Source organism: Gopherus flavomarginatus, chromosome 3 (assembly GCF_025201925.1).
Source record: "Gopherus flavomarginatus isolate rGopFla2 chromosome 3, rGopFla2.mat.asm, whole genome shotgun sequence".
NCBI classification, from domain to species: Eukaryota; Metazoa; Chordata; order Testudines; family Testudinidae; genus Gopherus; species Gopherus flavomarginatus.
In genome coordinates, this window is record NC_066619.1 from 242667687 (window position 1) to 242690645 (window position 22959).

Sequence of the window (22959 nt, forward strand, 5' to 3'; positions counted from 1 at the left end):
AGGGCTAGGGTAGGCTGCCCTTCCCCTGCCCTTCTGCCCTAGTCCTGAGCCTCTTCAATGCCCCAAACCCCTCATCCACAGCCCTCACCCCTGCACCCCCGCCTATCCCCAAACTGCATCCCAGAGCCTGCACCCCCACCCCCTGCCCCAGCCAGGAGCCTGCACCCCAGACTCCCTCCCCCACCCAAACGCCCTCCTAGAACCTTAGGCAGGTGGGGGCAGAGTTCGGGGGGGGGGCAGGTTCTGGGCACCACCAAAATTTCTGCAAACCTGCCACCCCTGGAAGAGGTGGAGCAAGGGTGGAGTGGTGATGCAGCCCAGTGTGGGGTGGGGGCTTTACCAGAAATAAATCTATCTAAGTGCGTGTTTTGTCCTTTGAGTGAGGTGCATTACCGAGTGTATATATTTTATTAAAACTGCTTGGACATGACTTTGTCAAAAAAAAAAAAAAAAGAGCACTCATGGAAGAAAAGTTTTCCAAGACACTGGGAGAATTTTTTATATTTTTTCACAGAGGTAAAAGATGAAATTCAATGCCTTATTTGTCAGCAAACTATTGCTGTTCCCAAGGAGTATAACATGCATCGGTACTACGACACGATGCACTGTGAAAAAATGATGCATTCACCGGAAAAATCTGAGAGGAAAAAGTTCAGCAACCTTTTACATATTCATAAAAGAATGTCTTATGAAGGCCAGCAAAATTTTATGTCCTGATAGGAAGAAAGTTTTTGAAGGCATAAGCTTGTCTGCCAGTACAGTTGCCTGCAGAATAATGGATTTAGCTGATAATGTGCAAGAACAATTGATTCAAATGGCAAAAGAATTCAAAGCATTTTCAATTGCTCTTGATGAGAATACAGATGTATCAGATACTGCACAGTGTGCAGTGTTCATTAGAGGTGTGGATTGCAATTTGAATATAACTGAAGAATTGCTAGACTTAATGCCACTGAAGGATACCACAACGAGACATGACATATTTCAAGGACTGGAAGAGTGCATTGAAAAAGCTGTGCTGCCATGGAACAAACTCGTATCTTTGGCTATGGACGGTGCACCATCAATGTGCTCTGAAAACATTAGTGTGGTTGGATTATTTAAGACCAAACTGAACAGCCTCAATATACCAGGAATTAGCTTCACTAGTATACATTGTATTTTGCACCAAGAAGCCCTGTGTAGAAAAAGTCTACACATGAAGGAAGTTATGGATGTAGTTGCTAAAACTGTTAATTTTATACATGCACAAGGGCTGAATCACAGACAGTTCACTTCTTTTCTAGCAAGTATGGATAGTGAATATGGCGAACTTCTGCATCACACTCAAGTTAGATGGCTGAGTCGTGGAAATGTTTTGAAGGTTTTTTTTGCACTTAGAGATTGATTCCTTCATGAAAATGAAAAACAATGAGGTTCCACAGCTTTTATCTGCAACCCTGCTTTTCTAACAGATGTTACTGATCACCTGAATGCACTGAACTTGAAACTTCAGGGTAGAAAACAGGTGATAACACAGACGTATGACAGTGTTAAGTCATTCAAAGTCAAGCTTATTTTGTGGTGGAAACATCTGGCTGCTGGCAGTTTGGTTCATTTCTCAACTCTGAATTCCTCAGGAAAAGTTGAACCCAAATCCTTGAAAGAATATGCAGAGATCATTTCTAACTTATACGCACAGTTTGTGCAGTTTAAAGATTTCAAGGCTCTTGAACCACATTTTCAACTTTTTTCCATACCATTTGCTGTGGAAATTGACTATGTTGCAGAGGAAATGCAGATGGAGCTAGTGGAGCTTCAGTGTGATACCATTTTGAAGCTGAAATAGACAGATTTCTACAGGTTTCTTTCACAAGGCAGATTTCCCATGTTGTTCTCTGCTTCCGCAAGGATAATGGCAACATTTGGAAGTACAAATATATGTGAACAGTTTTTCTCTTTCATGAAGATTAACAAATCTGTGTTAAGGTCAAGGCTCACTGATGAACATTTTAAAGCAACACTGAGATTGATTTAGTCTCAGGATATCAAACCTAATATTGATGCTCTGGTTGATGCAAAATGCTGCCAGCTAAGTGGCCAAAAATGAAATGACTGTCAAAATTAGCACTGATTTTTTTCACATTACTGTTAAAGAAGTTAATTAACTGACTTAATAGCATTTTAATATTTTAATACTATACTACATTACTCTTTTTTTTTTCTGCCTCCCTCCAGGCGCTTCCCACTGCCAAACAGCTGTTGGTGGCGCTTAGCACTTTCTAGAAAAGAGGGGGGAGGAGCAAGGAGCCACGGGCTCGGGGGAGCAGGTGGAGAAGAGATGGGGCAGGGGTAGGGCCTTGTTGCATGCCTGGATGCTCTGCAAGGACGAGGTCCACACACACAGGTGAATTAATTGGCTTTAATGAAGGTTAAGTGACACACCCGCAACGGGAACTCCACACGTTGCTGCCACTGGCTTGGGGAGTCCAACGTCCGAACAGCTCGGTCAGGTGTGAAGTTCAATGCACAAGCTCTAACCTTTAGCAATTATAGCATCATGCTAATAGCATGCAAACTAGCCTTTACATATGCAATAGGGGACTTTCCATCAGCAATGGCTGCCTCCTCTGGCCTCGGGCCAGGGACTTTCTGCAATTCCTCAAAACACCAGGGCTTCTGTCATAAACAGATAGCTAAGGGTTAATGTCTCTTTCACCTGGAAAGGAGTAACCTGAAACACCTGACCAGAAGACCAATCAGGAAACAAGACTTTTTCAAATGTGGGTGGAGGGAAGTTTTGGGTGTGAGTTCTTTGTTCGTCTCCCTCTCGGCTATGGGAAGGATTTTTCTGTCTCCTGCTTTCTAATCTTCTGTTTCCAAGTTGTGAGTACAGAGATCATAAAACAATAAGGGTTATTGTTTTTTTTCTTTTGTATTTACATGTGTGTAGTTGCTGGAGTGATTTGAATTGTGTTCTTTTGAATAAGGCTGTTTATTCATATTTCTTTTAAGCAATTGACCCTGTATTTGTCACCTTAATACAGAGAGACCATTTGTATGTATTTTTCTTTCTTTTTACATAAAGCTTTCTTTTTAAGACCTGTTGGAGTTTTCTTTAATGGGGAACTCCAGGGAATTGAGTCTGTAGCTCACCAGGGAATTGGTGGGAGGAAGAAGTCAGGGGGAAATCTGTGTGTGTTAGATTTACTAGCCTGACTTTGCATACCCTCTGGGTGAAGAGGGAAGTGCTTGTGTTTCCAGGACTGGAAATAGGAGAGGGTGGAGTCCCTCTGTTTAGACTCACGGAGCTTGCTTCTGTGTATCTCTCCAGGAACCCACGGAGGGAACACCTGGAGGGGGGAAGGGAAATGGTTTATTCCCCTTTGTTGTGAGACTCAAGGAATTTGGTCTTGGGGTCCTCAGGGAAAGTTTTTGGGGGGACCAGAGTGCCCCAAAACACTCTAATTTTTTGGGTGGTGGCAGCTTTACCAGGTCCAAGCGGGTAACTAAGCTTGGAGGTTTTCATGCTAACACCCATATTTTGGATGCTAAGGTCCAAATCTGGGAATATGTTATGACAGCTTCCCACACAGGGCAGTTTTAACTGGTTAGAAGCAGCAGCTGCTAGCAACTTCTGTCCGCTAATAACCTCTCCTTGAGAAAGTGCAAGCCCTAGCTTAAACCGTAACAATGTCTTCCGGGGTCCCCTACAGGCCTCATGGAAGGAGTGGAGTGGGGGCAGTGCCGGGGGGTAGCGAGGGGGTGTCAGTGATGCGGTCCTCAGGCCAATGCACTAGTTGTCATGTGGCCCTCATGGTCATTTGAGTTTGAGACCCCTGACCTAACAGGATGGCTAGTCAGGTTGCACCCTCAGTCCTCTAGTGAAGTGGGGGAGGGAGGAATGGGCCTGATGAGATGGAAATGTTTGACAGTTAGAAAGGGAATGACCCTAGCTCACACTGGATGAGCATCCCTGCCAGTTCATGAGATGCAGATTGGGCTATGAGGTTGAGAAATGCATGTTTATGCTTATATTGCCTCTGTTTCAAAACTTTCTAACACTACAAATGACGTCTTATGAGGCAGACTGAACTATTGAATTTCTATACATTCCTCTTTATATCAGATAGCCCTGGCTGTATGATATAGCCTTAAAAAAAAGCTGTAACTACCACATCGCTTTGTTTGCCTTCATCCTATATAAGTGTATTTTCGGAGGATTTCCAGAAGACAAAAATATCCAAAAGAAAACCAGTCCACTGGGAACAGGGCTGTTCTGACCTCATTAGCTGGGTTGAGCCTTTGAAGCATAGTCCTCAGCATCTGTTGAAACTGTTCTCATTCCACGACATCCTGGGTGCATGTTCCATTACTGTGCCACTCTGAGGACTACAGACCTTGAACACAGTTGAATGACTACCTGGAGCTAGCTGAGAGTCGGAGGTTTTGCGAGGCCAGAGAAAGCATTGGAGACAATATAGTTCTTTTTTCTATTTTTGAACCTATGCACTAGTCTGCTTGGTCATTGACCCTTAATTGCCATCTAAACAACAGAGGACTTTTGCAAAGCAAAATCGTTTAATTTTGTGACTCCTACCGTTTAGAGATTACCTTAAACCCCAGCTTTTGTTAAAGACTGCAAAGGAGAGTGAAACTCACTTATGGGAAAGAATTGCTCTGTTTTCAGATCAACACAAAGTACTGATAAATGCAAAGTATTCTGGAAGGTCATTGTTTTTTGATTTGACTATCACTTTAGGTGATTCACCTTTGTGCACAGTGAATGATTTGAGGAGTAGGTTTTTATAGACCTGAAAGAAGTGTGGAACTTGGAAGATTAGGTCAAGAAAAGGGCATCGGCACAGAAGAAGGCTAGACATTTAGAGTGGGAGACAGACAATATTAGGGCAGGTTTCAGTGGTAGCCGTGTTAGTCTGTATCAGCAAAAACAAAAAATTCCTTGTGGCACCTTAGAGACTAACAAATTTATTTGGGCCTAAACTTTCGTGAACTATAACCCACTTCACCAGATGTATGAAGTAAAAAATACAAGAGCAGGTAAAAATACATGGAAGGATGGAGGTTGCTTTACCAAGTGTTAGGTCAGTCTAATGAGAGAAATCAATTAACAGCAGGATACCAAGGGAGGAAAAAACTTTTTTTTTAATACAATGGCAGGTGCCAGGTAGCAGCTGGTTATGTATCGCCACTGCTGCCCACCCACTGGTCCTTTATATGCTCCCCCTCACTGTCTTCTCCCTACTTTGCCCCATCACCCAACCCCCCCCCTTCTGCTCCTCCATATCCCCCCCCAGCAGGGCGTGTCCGGCTCCCAGTACTATGCAGAGAATCAGCTCCTGGTTGGCACGCTCAGCTCACCAACAGCCTGGCCGGCAGGCTCCTCCCTTCCCCCACTGCCTCTGGCTAGACTGGTGCCCCACTGAAGCCCAAGATCCTCCAGCCTGGGGCACTAGCCAGGAGGAACTGAGCTCTGCATGTGCCACAGCCCTGCACAGCGCGGGTATGGGGAAGCCTCTCCCTCCTCAGCTAAGCTGTGGAGTGGTAGGGGGAAAAGTGATTTCTAGCCTGTTCACACCCTGAACCTGCAGGCTCCACAGCAGCCCCCTGGGCAGGGGCTCAGCACCCTTTTCACTGGCCCCTGCAGTCAGATTCCCTGGGCCCTAGTGCGGAGTGCATCCTTAGGGCTTAACCCCTTCCTGCCTGTGCTGTAGTCAAGGATCTGGTGGCGGCTAGGTTATGTCAGTGGCCAGCAGCAACCTCATGTGTTGCCTCTGGGAGATATGGCGTCAGGTAGCAGGAAAGGTGGGTTCATCCTGGAGGCTCAGCCAGGCATGGAGGGGAGGGTTGGTCCCTCTCTCTCTCTCTCCCCCACACACACACACACCCACCCATGTGAGAGAAGTATACGGGAGAGTGTGTGTGACACCTCTCCCTGTGTGAACCCTAAAGCCTTAAAGATAAGAAGGTAAATAAAAAGAATCCAGCTATGCAGTATTTATTTTTAATGGAGGTGCAGTCAACTTGATGTTAATTTGAATATTTGTAGTGCATCGTTCTGACTGATTGCCATTGAAGTTGTTTGAATATGAGTAATTTTACTAGGTTTCCTGTATTCAGCATAGGGAAATATGGTCACACTACACCCAGCACAACGAGGCCCTGAGCTCAGCTGGGGCCTATAGATGTTAACATAGTACAAATAAAAATAAGTAAGGAAATACTATAAATCTAAAGATAATTTTGGTGTCCTTGGCAAGCCCAGCTGAATGGGAACAGCTAGTCCTATACAAGGGGGAAAAATCCCAAATCCTAGCTCCATAAAGTTAGTTTCTTCCTTTTCTTTTGGGAGGTGGGACTGGAAGGGCACTGAACCCCAGGACAGAATGTACCCCGATAAATAAATACTGTGAATTACAAAAAGCCCCAGCATCCGCCTCAGGCACTTCATGGGAATGCCTCAAAAAAGGCCACATATTAAAGCTTCATTGGAATCAGTTACCGTCTTTACTTCCATTAAGAGATATTTAATCCTTACTCTGAGCGAAAGGAACACACACACACAAGACAGAGAAAGGTCTAGCACAGACCTTTGTCCACAGGCCTTTGACGAAGCCCCTTTGATGGAAATGTTGGCCCTTTCCTGGGTTGTATGTGTTAGTTTTTCTTGGAATAGCAACTGAGTGCTGCTAATTGGAAGGAAACTGATGGTTCAATGAAGCTTTCTTGAATAGGCTTTTTCAGGCATTATGGTACTGTGCCCCAGATGCATTCTGTTTTCTGCAAAGCTAGATGATAGCATGCTCATAGGTATTTTTGCCCTCTCCTTCAATGAGTGGAGGGTAGCAAAAAAATCTATTTTTGCAGGAAGTTGGCAAGGGAGTGAGGGATGGCAGTTTGCAACAAGCTCATTCCCAATACCTTTTTCTCAACCTTAGGGAAGCCTCTCTGGGAACTTTTCCCTGGAAATTGGGCTCCTTGTGCCAGCTGGGTGGGGATTTGTGTGCCATTGTTTCTTTCTAAACCATGTGGGAGTTTTTTTTGGCATTAACTAATGCTGCCCTTGCCAGCATTAGCCTGGTTTCCCCTTCCCCCTGAGCATGCCCCATAGATAGTGTTGGGTCTTTCTGCTATCCCCAACACGGGTAGAAGTTATGGAGGGCAACAGTTCACAATCTCACATGGATGGATTGTTTGAACTGAAATAAAAAATGGCCTCTGATGAAATCTTGGTGAGTTAGGTTAGAGTTTTATGTTAACTGCAGAGGTGACTTGTTAAAGTGTCCAAATACTATTCTGCACAAACAAAGAATTCTCAGGCTATGATTAACTTTATTTCATGCGGAGGTAGAACATACAAATCTAGGCTCTTTCATGGAACAGTACATAACAATACCAGCCCTATAGCAGGGAGAGCATGCCACTGCTGGATTATCTGCAGTAAACCTGCTTCAGAGAAGTTCAGTAACAAATACTTATTTACTGCCACCATTAGGAGTGCTGTGAATCACAGACATTCGGATAAGCCTGTACGGGCTTCAGGTGCTCATCTCTGCTGCTGGCCACGTGAAACTCAATTTGTTTGTTGCAAATTTAGCACCTGTTCCACATCAGGCTTGAATGATATGGTGAGTGGAGCTAAGTGTCCTGAGATTTACAGAATTAATGATCTACAGACTCCAAAATCCTCAGACGGCCTTTAAGAGACTTAACAGGACTTTTTTGGGGGTGGGGGTAGAGGGAGGAATTCCTAGCTCTTCAAAGAGTAAATAGGATCTAAGGGAAAAATGAGTTTCTGTTGGTTTGTTATTTCAAAGGGGATTTAGGTAGATAACAGAGATGACATTTGCATGGCTGCCAGCCTGGAAAAACTTTTGGGTGGGTTGTAAACAACAATCATCTTAAAGCTGGAATGTAAACAGAATGAAAAGTTCCTGGAACATATTTATAAATGCCTAGAGTTTGCATGAGGGTGAAGTTACATCCCTGGTTTGCTACTGCTGGTTTTTGTGCTTCCTGCAAAGGAGACATGACGTTACCTCCCAAATATGTGTTGTAAACTTGTTGCTCAGGCCAGAAAAGAACCATGCTTGGCAGGCTTGAAGGAGAAAGCACCATCACTTGGCAACTGCCCTTCTCCCACACCCATGAGGGCGAGAATGTTTGACAAATGGCTGTGCAGAGGGTATATTCCCTTTGCAGTGTGTCTGGGGAAAAAATGAATAGAGGGGATGGGCTGGAAGAAGTAGGCAAAAAGGGCCTCTACGCACAATGGGAAGACGTTTGGTGAAGATGAGCTGCCCTCTGACTTTAAACAACAATCACGCTCAGCCTAACTGCATAAACCCAAGCCTAGGCTCTCCCCACACACCTGGCCAACTATCCTCTTTATCAGGGGTGGGCAAACTTTTTGGCTTGAGGGCCACATTGGGGTTACACAAATGTATGGAGGGCCGGGTAGGGAAGGCTTTGCCTCCCCAACAGCTTGACCCCTCCCACTTCCCACCCCCCTCAGAATCCCCAACCCATCCAACCCCCCCTGCTCCTTGTCCCCTGACCGCCCCCTCCTGGGACTCCCACCCCATATCCAACTACCCTCTGCTCCTCGTCCCCTGACTGCCACCTCCTGGGACCCCCACCCCTAACTGCCCCCAGAATCCCACCCCTTTATCCAACCCTCCCTGTCCCCTGACGGCTCTCCTAACCCCTATCCACATCCCTGCCACCTGAAAGGCCCCCCTGGGACTCCCACTCCCAGCCCTCCGTGTTCCACATCACCTGACACCCCCTCTGAGAATCCCCACCCCATCCAACTGCCCCATCCTTCCTGACTGCCCCCCAGGATCTGCCACTCCCTTACCCAATGGCCCCCCTGCTCCCTTACCAGCAGCAGGAGCTCTCAGCCATGACACCCGGCCAGAGCCAGCTACACTCCCCTTGCTGCCTAGCGGGAGCAGCAGGCCAGAGTGTGGCCTACGTGGTGGCGTGGCTGCAGGGGAGAGAGGACAGCAGGGAAGGGGCTGGGGATTAGGCTTCCTGGCCGGGAGCTCGGGGCTGGGCAGGACGGTCCCGCGGACAACACTTTGCCCACATCTGCTCTTTATCAACACTAGAAATCAGAATGGAAAGTATCTATTTTAACATAGATATTTATTGCATTTTCTTATCCTTGCTGGTATTTTGTAGGATTACAAAGAAAAAATCTGATTAAGTAACACAAAAGTTGTTACATCTTGTGTTGGGATTTGGGCATAAACAGTGTTAGAGTTGGGGATATTATTTCCTGTTTGGATTCCTCAGGAAGCTTCCTTCCTCGACGGAAATATTAGGCTTGGAATGGATGGAGAGGAAGAGTACGGTTTGTTTGAGTAGTGTAGCAGTGTTCCTAGGTACTTAGAGACAGATCCTGTGGGGGCTTGATTGCCCTCAATTCATAATAAAGCTAATGTTCATCACATTGGAGTTCTAGGGCATTAGAGTTTGAGCCTACGCCTATTTTAATCAATAAAAAGACTTCAGCGGAAGTTGGAGCAAATCTTTAATGCAGAAGGATCAAATAATCAAAATGAAAACACAGAACATTCTTAATTGACATACGGCTCGTAGATCTTTTCTTGCTGTTGTTGTTTTTGCCTTTCTAGTAATTTTGTACTTGTGGTGTGTTTTTTGTGGCCAGGTAGGGGAGCGGCAGCTAGCCAACAGTAAGATCCTGCAGGAAAAGACTTGGCATTTGGACATATTAGGTAGGCACTCAAAAAACCCAACTCCATTTCTTTATATTTTGTCTTTTAAAAAAACAAACACACTAATAGATGTGAGGAATAAAATGATGTAGAATCTGAGATAGCGTGTATCCTGTTGTGTTATACTATACCATACTGTGTATGCTTACAGGAAGATGCCTTCCTGTGCCATTATTTTACCACCGCTCCAGTACTGTATTTGACCCAGTCTTTTTTTTTTTAACATCATTTGAGTGACTGTGTAAAGCATAGGGTAATTTAATCTGCATCATTTTATAGAGTTTGTGAACTTTCTCAATTGATTTTTTTTATAGCAATTTCCCTGAAAGACATTGTGGGGTGAGAAGATGGTTAAGAGAATGATTGGTCACAATGACTTGGAGACTAAGAATAAAGGGTCTTTATGTTGCAATTAGAGTAATTATTTCTCAAGCACAAGGCAAATCCATAGCACTGATCATAGTATTTATAGCCATTCACATATGGCTCAAGTATTGTAATTGTGAGATGGCAGTGAAATCCAGTTGCATTTCAATTGTGCTATTGAATTGTAATGTGCATGATTTCTTATCTTAATTATATTTACAGTTTTCTTTTTTAGTCTCAAACTGGAACAATGCTTACAAGCTATAGAAGAACATTTGTTCCTTGAAGAGACTTAACGTTTGGAATCGAGCCAACCAACTAATCCATTTCTTTTCCAGAGAATAGGCTCTATTCACCAAAGTTATCAACCAGAATCTCACAGTTAAGTATGACATGTGGGACTGTTTTTATAGCGAAGTAGCTCATGATGCTATACACTAGTAACTATAGTGTTGGCATTTCTAGTAGAAACTCTCCTTTCAAAGGTTATCTTGGCTGTAAAAATGTGCTTCAGGTGGCTCTTTGGTATAGCAGATCCCCCCTGCTTAAGAGCAAGGACATCTATGTATCTATGGCAACATCTATGTATTTTTTCATGATAAGAAATTGAGCTGGTATTGAGACAGTGTGGCCTAGTGGACAGAGCGCTGGACTGGGATTCAGGAGGCCTGTGTTCTAGTTCTGGCTGTGCTACTGGTCTGATGGGTGAACTTGGGTAAGTCACTTCATCTCTCCGTACCTTGATTTCTCCATCTTTAAAATGAGGATAATGATACCTCCCTCGTGAAGTGCTTTGCGATCACTGAATGAAAAGTGCTAGATATTATTATTATTAAATGCTTAGGCCCTATCTCCATTAGATAAATTTGCATCTATCTAACTTCATTGATTTAATGATGCCAGTGTAAATCCTCAAAGCATGATTCAACCAGTGGACCAAATTCGGTGACAAATCCTGCTCACATGCCACCTGAGGCAAGTTGCACATAAACTTTGCTTTACATCTTAGTGTATGCTGGTATGATTTAATTCAATAAATTACCAAAGCAGCATTACCTTATTAAAAGACTTTATCCTGCAGTTCTTGCACTGTCCATTGACTTGAATGTGAAGTTTGCTTACTCCCCTCATTGATGGCATATGCCCACTTTTTCTTAACAAGGTTCACAATCTACAGGTCTTGATAGATTCCTGCCACTATTTCCAGGTAGCAGGAGTAGGCAAGAGACTTCCTCCAACCCTCCATGTGTCTGGTTGATCTGGATTTTATCACACTAGTGTATGAGTATTCTTCAGGCAGGATTACTACAGTGGGTTCTACTTGGGGCTACATGTGAAGACTACACAAAACAAATGCAGAACATGGTTGACACCTTACTTAGCAGAATTTCCTGGATGGGGCCTGATCTGAAGCCTACTGACAGCAGTGGCTCCAGGCACCAAGCGTGTGCCTGGGGCAGCAAGCCACGGGGGGCGGCCTGCTGGTCCCTGCAAGGGCGGCAGTCAGGCAGGCTTTGGCAGCTTGCCTGCAGGAGGTCCACTGGTCCCGTAGATTCAGTGGCAATTCAGTGGTGGGTATGCTGAAGCCATGGGACCAGCGGACCTCCTGCAGGCAAGCTGCCAAAGGCTGCCTGACTGCTGTGCTTGAGGCGGCAAAAAACCTAAAGCCGCTCCTGTCTACTGAAATCAGAGTCTTTCCGCTGACTTCAGTGGTATTTGGATCAGGCCCTAACAGTGTATTATACCTTTACTCCCATAGACTTCTACAGGTGGTTGGAAATTTTCTGAGGAAAATTTCAACTTTGCATTGGAAAGCCAAAAACATGAAAACTGTTGTTTTTTTGGTTTGTTTTTCAGCCAAAAGCTTTCAGGTTTTTTGATGAAAAATGTAATATTTTCTAGGAAAGTAAACATTTTCTTTTGTTTAGTTGAAAACCCAAGTTTTGATGCAAAATTTTCAACCAGCCTTGAAGGGTGCCACTTTGTTTCTGGGTACAATTCTAAGTATTAATATAGAACTACAAAGTCCTACTTGGTTTGGAACTTGGCTTTCTTAGAGACCATTGCACTGTTCATGCTCCATCTCAGAAACTTTGTTGAAACTGACTTGGGAGATGAGCTGCATATACACAGAGGTTTAAGTTTTCCTAACTCCAAAGCAGCATCACCACTATTTAGCCTAGAACTATGCAGTGTAGATTTCAGTGCTCCAAAGTATGTAAGTTAGTGCAACAAAAGACAGTCACTCTTACACCAAAGCTAGACTTTGTCCTGTGCTTAGAAATCCTGTTATTCAGGAAAATTATACGATACACTAATGAACTAATTGGTTTCTGACTGAATGGAGGTTGTTTTTCTAACTTTTACATCAATAAATAAGGTTCAGTTAACAGTAATCTAATTAGCTGGGTCTTGGTTTCATTTTGCACAGTACATTTCAAGTTAGAGGAAAGTGATCCCTCACTGCTATGCAGCTGTAAATGCAACACTTAGGTATGTATACAGGTGGACAGCAAAAGCAGTCAATGTTAATTTAGGCTAAATTGAAAAAACTGGAAGCCTAAATTTTTTACTTTTATTTGTTGATTATAATTTATTTAATAATTAATAATAGGTTCTAAATCCTCAAAGACCTGAAATAAGTGGCCTGATTTTCAAAATCAAAAACTGTTGATGTTAGTGGGAGTTTTGTCCTTGTTTTTAATGGGAGCGGGATCAGACTCAAAGGCATTTTGTGTAACAGTTTTGTTTCGGTTGACGATTCTGTGCTTTAGAGAATCAGTAAGCAGCTTGGGCTCTATATAGAAGTAATCTATAAGGGCTACGGCACTTTTATTTAAGCACACTGCTGAACTGCTGGCATTGCACCTGCTGTTTAACATTTTGAACTAGACAAATGTTCTAGCAAACTGATTATATTCATCCAAACAGAAAATGTTTTCAGTTAAACAAGATTTTAAGAGTGGAAATTGTACATGTACGTGACAGTAGCTCCTTGTGCCTCTGGAGGACCTGTTTAGGGTTGGCAATTTTAGCTCCTACCATATTTTGCTCTTTGAGCATCTTTGCCTGTGAATCTATTGCTGGCATTAACCACACAGACATAACCTAGTCACTATTATACTGCTACTGTTTAGTAGAGACGAACACGTATTCCGACAACTGAAGCGATAGGCTGACATCCCCCATGTGAATTTAGCAGATGTCGCATGGATTGAAGATAATAGAAAAACAAATACACAAAGAATAGAGCTACACCGCAGGTAAATATTGTTTTTTCCATGCCCCACCCAAAGCAGTCAAACCAAAAATAGAAGTATAAAGGACAGTGAAAACGCCTTCTTCAGTTTTAAAGACACAGTAACCTTATTTTCCATTGAGTTATAAAGGTGCAGCGCATTCAGTTTACTTCAAGAGTCTGAAATCCACAAGGCTGTATGCTGATCTAGCAAGAGTATATCAGGGGAGTAACTCCTTTGAAATCAGTGCCGTTAGAATTGTGCAAGTGAGATCACAACCAGGCTCAGGAGTTAAGAGCCGATAACATTTTACAGTATATGCTGAAAGAAACTTCACTAAGTACCTGGCAATGTTGAGTTGCTAAGAAGCATAAAATGTGCAGTAGGCAGCAGAGCTGTGGACTTTGGACCCTTTTATCGCACCATCTGCTGCACTGAATGCAAGGCCCTTGCTAGGAAACTGCACTGCAGTTAATCTGCCCCCAGCTTTCCCATGTGCAGGCAGCACTGCTCTGGTGAGTACAGCTGCTAGAAGGGCATGGGCAGCCCAAAACTGGGAGCAGGCCATCGACAGAGCTCAGGCATTAACAAGTGCACCAAGTAAGGCAGCCCCAAAGGAACTGCTGACAAACCAATGCTGCAAAATGGCTCGTAGGGATGAAGGGTCAGCCTTAGTACAGCAGCATATACCACAGTATTGTCCGGGGAGGGGGGAGATCAGCTGCCAGAGGGGTCAGGTAGCGACAGCCTAAAGGTACATGGAGATTGTGGGAATGTGACTCCACATATGCCAGTCAGACTTAGTACACTCCTCTTTTTACACAGCTGGTGTGGCCGCTTCAGAGCAAGCACAAAGGATCCCACAAGTGAGCACACTGCTGCTGATCTAACCTACCAGTCTGCCAGGAGCAAGGTGTCTTGGCATCCAGATGCCACACACCTCAGAAATAGCACCTATCCCTCCCGAGTGTGATATAGCTAGGGCCCTACCAAATTCTTGATCATGAAAAGCCCGTCACGGACTGTGAAATCTGGTCTCCCCCTATGAAATCTGGTCTTTTGTATGCTTTCACCTTATCCTATTTCAGATTTCACAAGGGAGACCAGCATTTCTCAAATTGGGGGTCCTGACCCAAAAGGGAGTTGCAGAGCGTCACAAGGTTATTTTACAGGGGTCGCAATATTGCCACCTTTACTTCTGCACTGCCTTCAGAGCCGGGCAGTAGGGAAATGGCAGCTGTTGGTCAGGATCTGAAGGCAGCACCTTGCCAGCAGCAGCGCAGAAGTAAGTATGGCAAAATACCATACCACCCTTATTTCTGCGCTGCTGCCTTCAGAGCTGGGCAGCCAGACAGTGATGGTTGCTGACTGAGGGTCCAGATCTGCAGGCAGCAGCACAGAAGTAAGGGTGACACTACCATACCAGGCCATCCTTATTTCTGTGCTGCTGCTACTGGCAATGATTTTGCCTTTAAAGCTGGGCTCCTGGCCAGCAGCTGCCGCTCTCCAGCTGCCCAGCTCAGAAGGCAGCGCTGCTGCCAGCAGCAGCAGCACAGAAATAAGGGTAGCAGTACTGCAATCTCCCCTACAATAAACTTCTGGACCCGCCCCTCACCCTCAACTCCTTTTTGCGTCAGGACCCCTACAATTACAACACCATGAAATTTCAGATTTAAATAGCTGAAATCATGAAATTTACGATTTTAAAATCCTATTATTGTGAATTTGACCAAAATGGACTGTGATTTTGGTAGGGCTCTAGGTATAGCAGTGGTGGAGGGATGGGGAGAAGTGGTAGCCAGGGGACATGCACAGAGGTCCCATAGCTATGGTGGAGCTGAGTCACAGGGGCAAGCATGTGCTGCTGCAATGCAGTGATCTCTGCTCTAGCTCTGTTTCTCTTTCAGCCGGTTGTTGGGTGGCTTTTGTGATGGCACTAGGACAGTCTGCAAGGCTGTATGGAGTCTGGCTGTACACCATGCATTCACCCCTTGCTGTAAAAGGGTCTGATCCTGCTCCCACTGAAGTCAATGGCAAAACTCCTGTTGGCTTCAGTGGGGTAGGATAAAATCTTAACTGCTTCTCAGGGCGAGGGTGACTGAAAAAAGACCAAGAACTCTCTACTTTGCCTACATCTTTGAGCTTGATTCTCCACTGCAGAAGTTGAGGATGAAGCACAGAGGTCAACTGGAGTGGTCTGCTACAGCAAGGAATCAGCCTTATTAGCATACAACATATCTAATTTGGCCCATTATTTACCTTAATAAAAATACACATCTCTTTTAAATGAATGAGGAGGATTCCAAAGTGGCCATACAGTGACACTGAATAATGTGAGACATGAGAAGCCTCCTACCTCCTTTTTTTTTCCCCCCCCCAGAACCACAAAATAATTTTACATGTCAGTTTACAACGGAACACAGGACTATAAAACTTCCTTATAACCATGACAAAAAACACTTGCACTTCACAGCAATTATTTAAGGCAAATATGAAGGGTAGAGAATTAAATACATTGCTGGAGAAAAAGTGGAGGAGACAAAGGTCAGCTATGAAGAGAAACGTCTGCTTTTTGTTTGTCTATTGTTACTGCTTACGCATTTAATTCATACTCTCCAAAATATGAGTTCTTCCACATGTCCAAATGAAAGCATGCTGGATTCAATCCCCAGAAATATTCTTAGTATTTGTGGCAACATCACTGGCATCTCTATGACCTCAAATCATCCTTTTCAACCACTCCTCCAAATCTCTCTTGATGCCCACTTGGACATCAGCCTTTCAGCAAGGAAGAACACTCCATGCTTCAATCCTGTCTCCAGTAACTTCTCAGCGCTTGCTTTCTCTAGCACAACAATATCTACCATTCTCTGTCCACTGGCATTGCTGCCTGCAGCCACACTTTTGGGCTGTGTTCTTCTGAGTTCCCCTGAGCTAAGGAAGCATCATTAAGCCAGGCCACTGTTTAGATGGGAGAAAATCCATGTGCTGCTGGATTGGGTGCTGTTAATTCAGGAAGTAGGAGTCTGCCTGTGAGTCAGTATGGAACCAGTACTCCTGCATGGTGTGTTATAGCACTGTGCTGCGGGAGAGCTTCCTTTTTCAGATGAAAAGTTAGACCACAGTTCTGACTGTTTTAACTAAAAATCCAATGGCACTTCTATAGCACTGTGACAGAACGAACAAACAACATTACCCATGCAGAGTTGTCTCCCCACAAAGGGGAAAGGAGAGCTCGAGTCTCTGGCCTTGTCTACACTGCCACTTTACAGTGCTGCAACTTTCTTGCTCAGGGGTGTGAAACCTGTCCTCACTTCCCCCCGAGTGCTGCAAGTTTCAGCGCTGTAACGTGGCAGTGTAGACAGTGCACCAGCGTTGGTAGCTATGCCCTTCATGGAGGTGGGTTTTTTATAGTGCTGGGAGAGCTATCTCCCAGTGCTGGTGCCACGACTACACAGCTGCCGTGGCAGGACTTTAACGTTGCTAGTGAAGATGTACCGTACTCTCTGTCTAGTTCACTGAGGACTTTCCTGTTGCTCTCAGAGATTCTGGTGATGAGTGGCAGTATACAACCCTCAGGTAGACAGATGAGATATAGGAGTTGAGGTGTTATCTCTGGTATTCCAGCTAAACTGTGAGCTGGGTGTTTTATAATATGGCTACCTAACATTCCTCCCTTAGCTTGTTGTCCGCATTGTAATGGGTTTTATTTGTATCACAGTAGCACCTCAAGATGGGGAACCAAGATGGGGACACTGTACTATGCACTCTACTGAGAGACCACCTGTCCCCTGAAGAGCTTACGTTGAAATAAGCTGGGGGGTGGGGGGGAAGAGGGAAATGGGCCATGACTTGCCCATAGTCCCACAGCAGGGCAGTGGCAGAACCAGGAACAGACCCAAGTGCTCTGTAGACTTTCCCTCCTGTCTTTTTGGCCTTTTGTTTTATGTTCTCCAGGCCATTCCCTGCACTGCTCAAATCCCACACTTCTCCCTGTCCCTCAGTCTTTGCCTCGCCTTCCTGGGAGGACGGGCTGTACCCCACAAGTTACTGAGCACTCTGGCCCCAGCCCAGCTTAGCACATGCTTATTTTCTAAACTTCTGCGTAGTTCATTTGAAATCAGTGGGAATACTGACATTTCCCCCCAAGCTCAAAGTGAGACTTGGGAAGTGCAAATCCAGCGCAAACACACTGAGTGAAGCATAGATTGAGATCACCCACTTAACACAGCTCTGTTCCTAACCCTCGATGATAAAGCAATTAAATCTTGCTTCTTGAGCCACCTAGCTTCCTCAAGCACAAACCTTTCTCCTTGAAAGGTGACCATTAGACCCTTCGTTACCCCTAGGCTGTGTACTTGTGTGTGTACATGGATACACTGTAATTGGTTGTAAAATATTTAGTGATATTTGTAACAGAAACACTATTCCCAGATAACAGTATTACTAGTGGAATAGAAAGCAGGCAGAAGAGGTGATGCTATAATTGTACAAGGTTTCTTTTCAACACTTCTGCCTGTTTGGACCCTCCACTAAAAACTGGCCCCAAATTCTTAATTTCCACTAATTCCTTATTGCCTGTGTACCAGAAGGAATATTTGATTTGTATGAATCTACCACGCCTGTCCCATAAGGCACCGCTGCATTTGACTCTGTGCTTACGTGAAATGACAAAGCAAGAAGTTAAATGGAACTGTGTCATAAACGGCATAGCAGAAATTCTAATTACTGTAGGTATTGTTAGGTTACTGCTATAAAGCACAGCTGAGCTGCTAAAGAAGTCAGCTGTATCTATATCACTTGCACTGGTTTCTTAGGAAAGTACTGTGGTTGTTTTTCTCTCATTCAAAAATCATGCTTCTTTCATTCTAGATCTGTAAGCATGATGACAATTGAAGTCATATTTCACAACCAATGCAAATATTTAATATGATGTCTCTGAAGCTCACTGTCTAAGAACATTCTACATAATGAAACATGTAGCTGATTTAATGACTAAGCTGCTAAATATGGGTGTTCCATGACCCAGTCAATGTGCACAAACATTAATTAAAACAGAAGGGTCATAATAGACATTGTCACTTTAAAGACGCAGTGCCCCTTTTCTATTGGAATCTCTACAATGGGATGATTGGAGCTCTTGGTGTGTTTTCTTTCCAGGTCTAAGTACAGTTATGCAGATATACCCCATATGTTAACCTGAAGAATGTGCTGTGTTGATCTTGTGAATGATTTGGGCCAAATTTTATTCTTAAGTATATTTGTGTAAATTTACAGTGACCCTTCTGAAATCAGTGGTATTACTCCAGATTGACACCTGAGTAGTTACGAGCAGAATATGACCCAAGGTAATTTTTATGGTTAGATTGTAAGGACTTTGGAGTGGGAACAGTCTTTTTGTTCTGTCTTTGAAAGCACCTAGCACAATGAGATCCTGGTCCATGACCAGGGCTCTTAGGTGTGACTGTAATACAAACAATAATACTATATCAGGCAGTGCAGCAAAGTTAGTGACACAAACCCATGCTTCAGGTGCTCCGTGAGGCACACAGCTGAATGTGTCCTGCTTCTAATGGGTCAGATATTCAACTAGTTTAAACAGGACAACGGTGTCAGGTTTACAATGGAGCTGTGCCTATTTAGACCAGCTGGAGATCTGGACCAGTAAGTGCAAATACCTCTTAATGACATCATGGTTATGCTAATACTCCTAATTTTCAGAGGGAGGTTTGAATAAAACACATACACAACTGGTTGAAGCTAGTCAGGATTTCATTGACTACCTGCAGGCCAGCCCGTAACTAAAACAAAACAAATAGACTTTTGTAGGGTCAGTTAAACATAAGATTTTCTTCTTTACAAACACTGGTCTTTGGACAGGATAGAATAGTTATATGACAGCATCAAATCCTGTCATGAACTTTGTCCTGGTCTCAGCTGTCACTATTGAGATTAATTTTACTAAGTAAGATGGGAACTTGAAAATGCTAAAAATCTGTTCCCTTTGCTTATCACTATTTAATTGTTATGTATTTCATTTAACCAATTTTAAAGCAGTAGGACCTCTGTGGGAACATGAAATCTAATCCAGAAGTCAGTGAGAGTTTTTCCTGGGTAAGGACAGCAAGATCATGCCTATGGTGGTTTTCAAAGACCCCATACTGCAAATCCCACTGTCCTTCTCTGAAGGGTAATATACACTCAGAACACTGATAGGCCCACAGCCTTAATAGATCTGGCTGAATTCTGTTCTTGGCTCTGCCATGGAATCACTATGTGGCCCTCTACTGATCACTTCTGGACAGAATTTCAAAAGTGGACACCATCTTGGCTGATTATAGGTTTTTGGATGTCCCACTAAGACATCTTGGGCCTGACTTCACCTGAGCCCTTCTGAAAATCAGGCCCAAGATGTCTCAAATTGGGCACCTACAAAGTGAACTGAAAATCAATGTTCAGTTTTGAAAATGTAGCTGATAACCTCCCAGTGTACTTAACTTCCCCATTTGTTAATGTGGGTGACAATAGCTTCCTTTGTAGAGCACTTTGAAAGCTTGGCAACAGAATGCAACGTAGTGCTAAGTATTATTATTCCCTTCTGCTTTTAATACCTGCTGATAGTAGATGGAACAAGAGAATACTTTACACAGAAAGATGACAAAAATACCTTCCTGGCACCCACCACCTCTCTACCGGAACTACTGTAGTTGAATAAATTAATAAACACTACTAATTTGTTTGAAGCAACAGGAATCCCCAAGGGGGACAGTATTATGGAAAATAGAGCTAGCACTGTCAAACAAGACTGAGTACTGCATTCCTGAGAAGGGAACATAATGGTGAGTGGATAGTGCATTATCTGAAACAATTATGATGTTTAAGGGAAAACATAGGTGGAAAGAGAAGATCTTCCAGCCAGAGAGAGAACGAGCTTTGGTTTTGCCTAACATTGTACTCTTGAAAAATTCTTCAACAAAAGTGAAAATATAACCCTCCGTGATATTGACAAGGTCAGTGAAACCTCATGCCATTCCATGTGTAAGTTAATATGGCTTGCTGTAACTTGCATACCTGATTTCCTAAGTTTTAACTGAAGTATTATAATCACTACTTGCGTCCCTCCATTTCTAGATTCTGCTCTGTCTTTAGATTTTTGAAGCACCCCCCCACCTGCCTCTTATTTATCTTGCAAGTTTTCACAAAGGTGCACCAAATTCTAGAAGGCAGAAAACTGGAATTACATAATTTTAATGTGGAGTCATATCCACTAAACCACAGTTTCACTGAAGTGACTCAAACAATACACAATTCAGAGGAGGCATAAATAAAGTCAGAGGTTCCCCAAATCCTCCGTTTTCAGGCATAAAGAGTGTAGTAACTATTATTTAAAATATGCCCTAATAATTGCTAACATGACCAGTTAAATAAAAAAAATTAACTTAAAAATCTTCTTAGGTTTAGGTTTTTATTAGTCAGAGGTAGTCTTAAAAAAATGCTATCTGATCTGCTTTGGTTTTCTACAAAGTGGTCTGTATCTCTGTCTGGAAAAACAATACTGTCTCTGCAACAGGTGAAACATCGAGTTCAAATATTTTCAGGACAAAACTATTAGAAAGATTTTTCTAAAACTTAAAACTAAACAGAGTGCAATAAGTGCCCAGTAAACAATTTCTCTTGAAAGTACAATTAACATCTGACAGTTTAAAAAGTAAAAGAACAAGAACGTTTCCTACCTGCAGCTTTTGTGTTGGTCAGGAAGTGTAGCTCTTTTCTGATTAGAATCTCCCATGGCTTAGCTTGGTTTCTGCATTTGAATGTTAAATATGTAAGAATGCCTTGTTTAGCCTGTGAGTTTGCATGACCTCTTAATGAGACACTGTAGTTAGTGTCATTGGGTGTAAAGGTATCATGTGACTGTAGATGAAAATAAAATCCTTTAAAGTTTGAATTTAATACTTCCTAGAATCTGTAACCCTTCACCTGCAAGCTGGATATGAAACCTGACAAACCTTGTTGTTTTATGGTCAGGATAAAAAAGAGAATGTGCCATCTTATTCCTTTTCTATGGGATAGTAAAATGTATTAAAAAAAAAAACAAACTCAAAATATAGAATACTCAAAATGCAACGATAGTCTGTGGGTACATAAATTGCATTTTGAGTATTCTGTATATTAGATTCTCCAAAGTCACAAACTAAGCTGACCAGAAAGTCCCCCATCTCAGATCAGGTATTTTTACCTGGCACTAAATTGTAGTCACCACCATGTTGGGTGCTGCTGGTCAGATTTCAGTCCTACAGCTGAGATATATGCCTACAAGAATGACATCAGAGCTGTCCATAAAAATTACTGGTTTTCTTGGAACAGCTGCCTTCTGGGTGTGGTGTTACTTCCAGATAGGATATGAAAGGAGAGTGCTTACTTGTCCCACTCCTAGTTGTAAGAGGGAGGGAATGCTTAGTTGTAAGAAGAGATATTTTTAGGAGATTGCAGCAGGCAGCCAATCAAATTAAGTTTTCTCTATTAATATGCATTAAAATACTGATTCTTGATATTCCTGGAGATTGTAGGGTGAGCCTTGGAAGGAACTTGCTGCATCACAACAGCATTGTATAATCCCAGTCAGTTGTTTCTGAGTTTTGGGTTCAAAACTGTGCACACACTTTTCTCTAACCAGATGAGATTTTGGAAATATTCTACTAAATCCTTTTTAATTGTTTGTTTTTGTTTTAGGGCTTATGAAAATGAGGCTAATAGTATTGGGTGCAGCTACTCTACTGCTGAGTGCATTGCTATCATGCATTAGAAAATACAATAACTATATGTATGGAACTATACAACTTTGCCAGCACACCTCTGATCTGAGTAGCAGTACCCAGTTACTGCAGTCCTTGTTCTCGCTGTGAGACGAGAACACTGATCATGCTAAAAAATGTGGCACTAAATCCTGATTGCCTTACTCATGTGAGGAATCCTATTGACAATTCATGTATGCAGAGCAGGAATTGTTGCATGGTGATTTTTCTTATATGCACTGGGGAGTGTATAGATGTCAGAACATCAGATTCATTTCATTTATGGCCTCAGTAAACTGGACACAGCTTAGAAGATGAAACATTAATGTGTAAAACAACTGCGCCATCTAGCCGCAGTTTCTTACAGCTCCCCTTTCTCTAGCTACATATTCAAAGGCTAAACATAGATGCAAGTAAACAAATTAACAAAAATTGCTTTGGATGTGCTTAATGTAAACAGAGAAAGTATGTTATTTAAAGGCTAAGCATAGCTGAGCTTTCAAACTGCATGCTAACTCCAGTAACTTCTACAGTAGCTGTTTGGCACATTTATTTCTTCCTTCTAAGTTTCTAGCATTGTTGAAAATAGGCTTAAAGAATAAGGAACATTTTAAATTACAAAAAGCCTGCATTAAACTATGATGAAGATTTCAACTTCAAGGTTCTGATAGCAACTATAAAGAATCATAAGTCTCTTGCAGATACTTCTACACTGCAAAAAAAACCTCCGTGGAAGCAAGTGTCAGAGCCTGGGTCAACTGAACTCCAGAATGCACCATGGGACTAAAAATAGCAGTGTAGATGTTCCTGCTGGGG

The 22959-nt window shown here is 43.1% G+C and overlaps 1 protein-coding gene across 3 annotated transcripts in view; it reads right to left on the reverse strand.

Moving 5' to 3' along the window:
- The window catches only part of C3H4orf19 (chromosome 3 C4orf19 homolog), a 77693-nt gene extending 56538 nt beyond the window's left edge, over positions 1 to 21155 (reverse strand). For 2 of the 3 annotated variants that reach the window (XM_050947917.1, XM_050947912.1), the window contains exon 1: positions 21082 to 21155. The gene's annotated coding sequence lies outside the window, so the exon portion shown is untranslated. The remainder of the gene's footprint in view (positions 1 to 21081) is intronic. The other variant, XM_050947913.1, reaches the window with a different exon arrangement.
- Positions 21156 to 22959: the final 1804 nt, after the last annotated feature.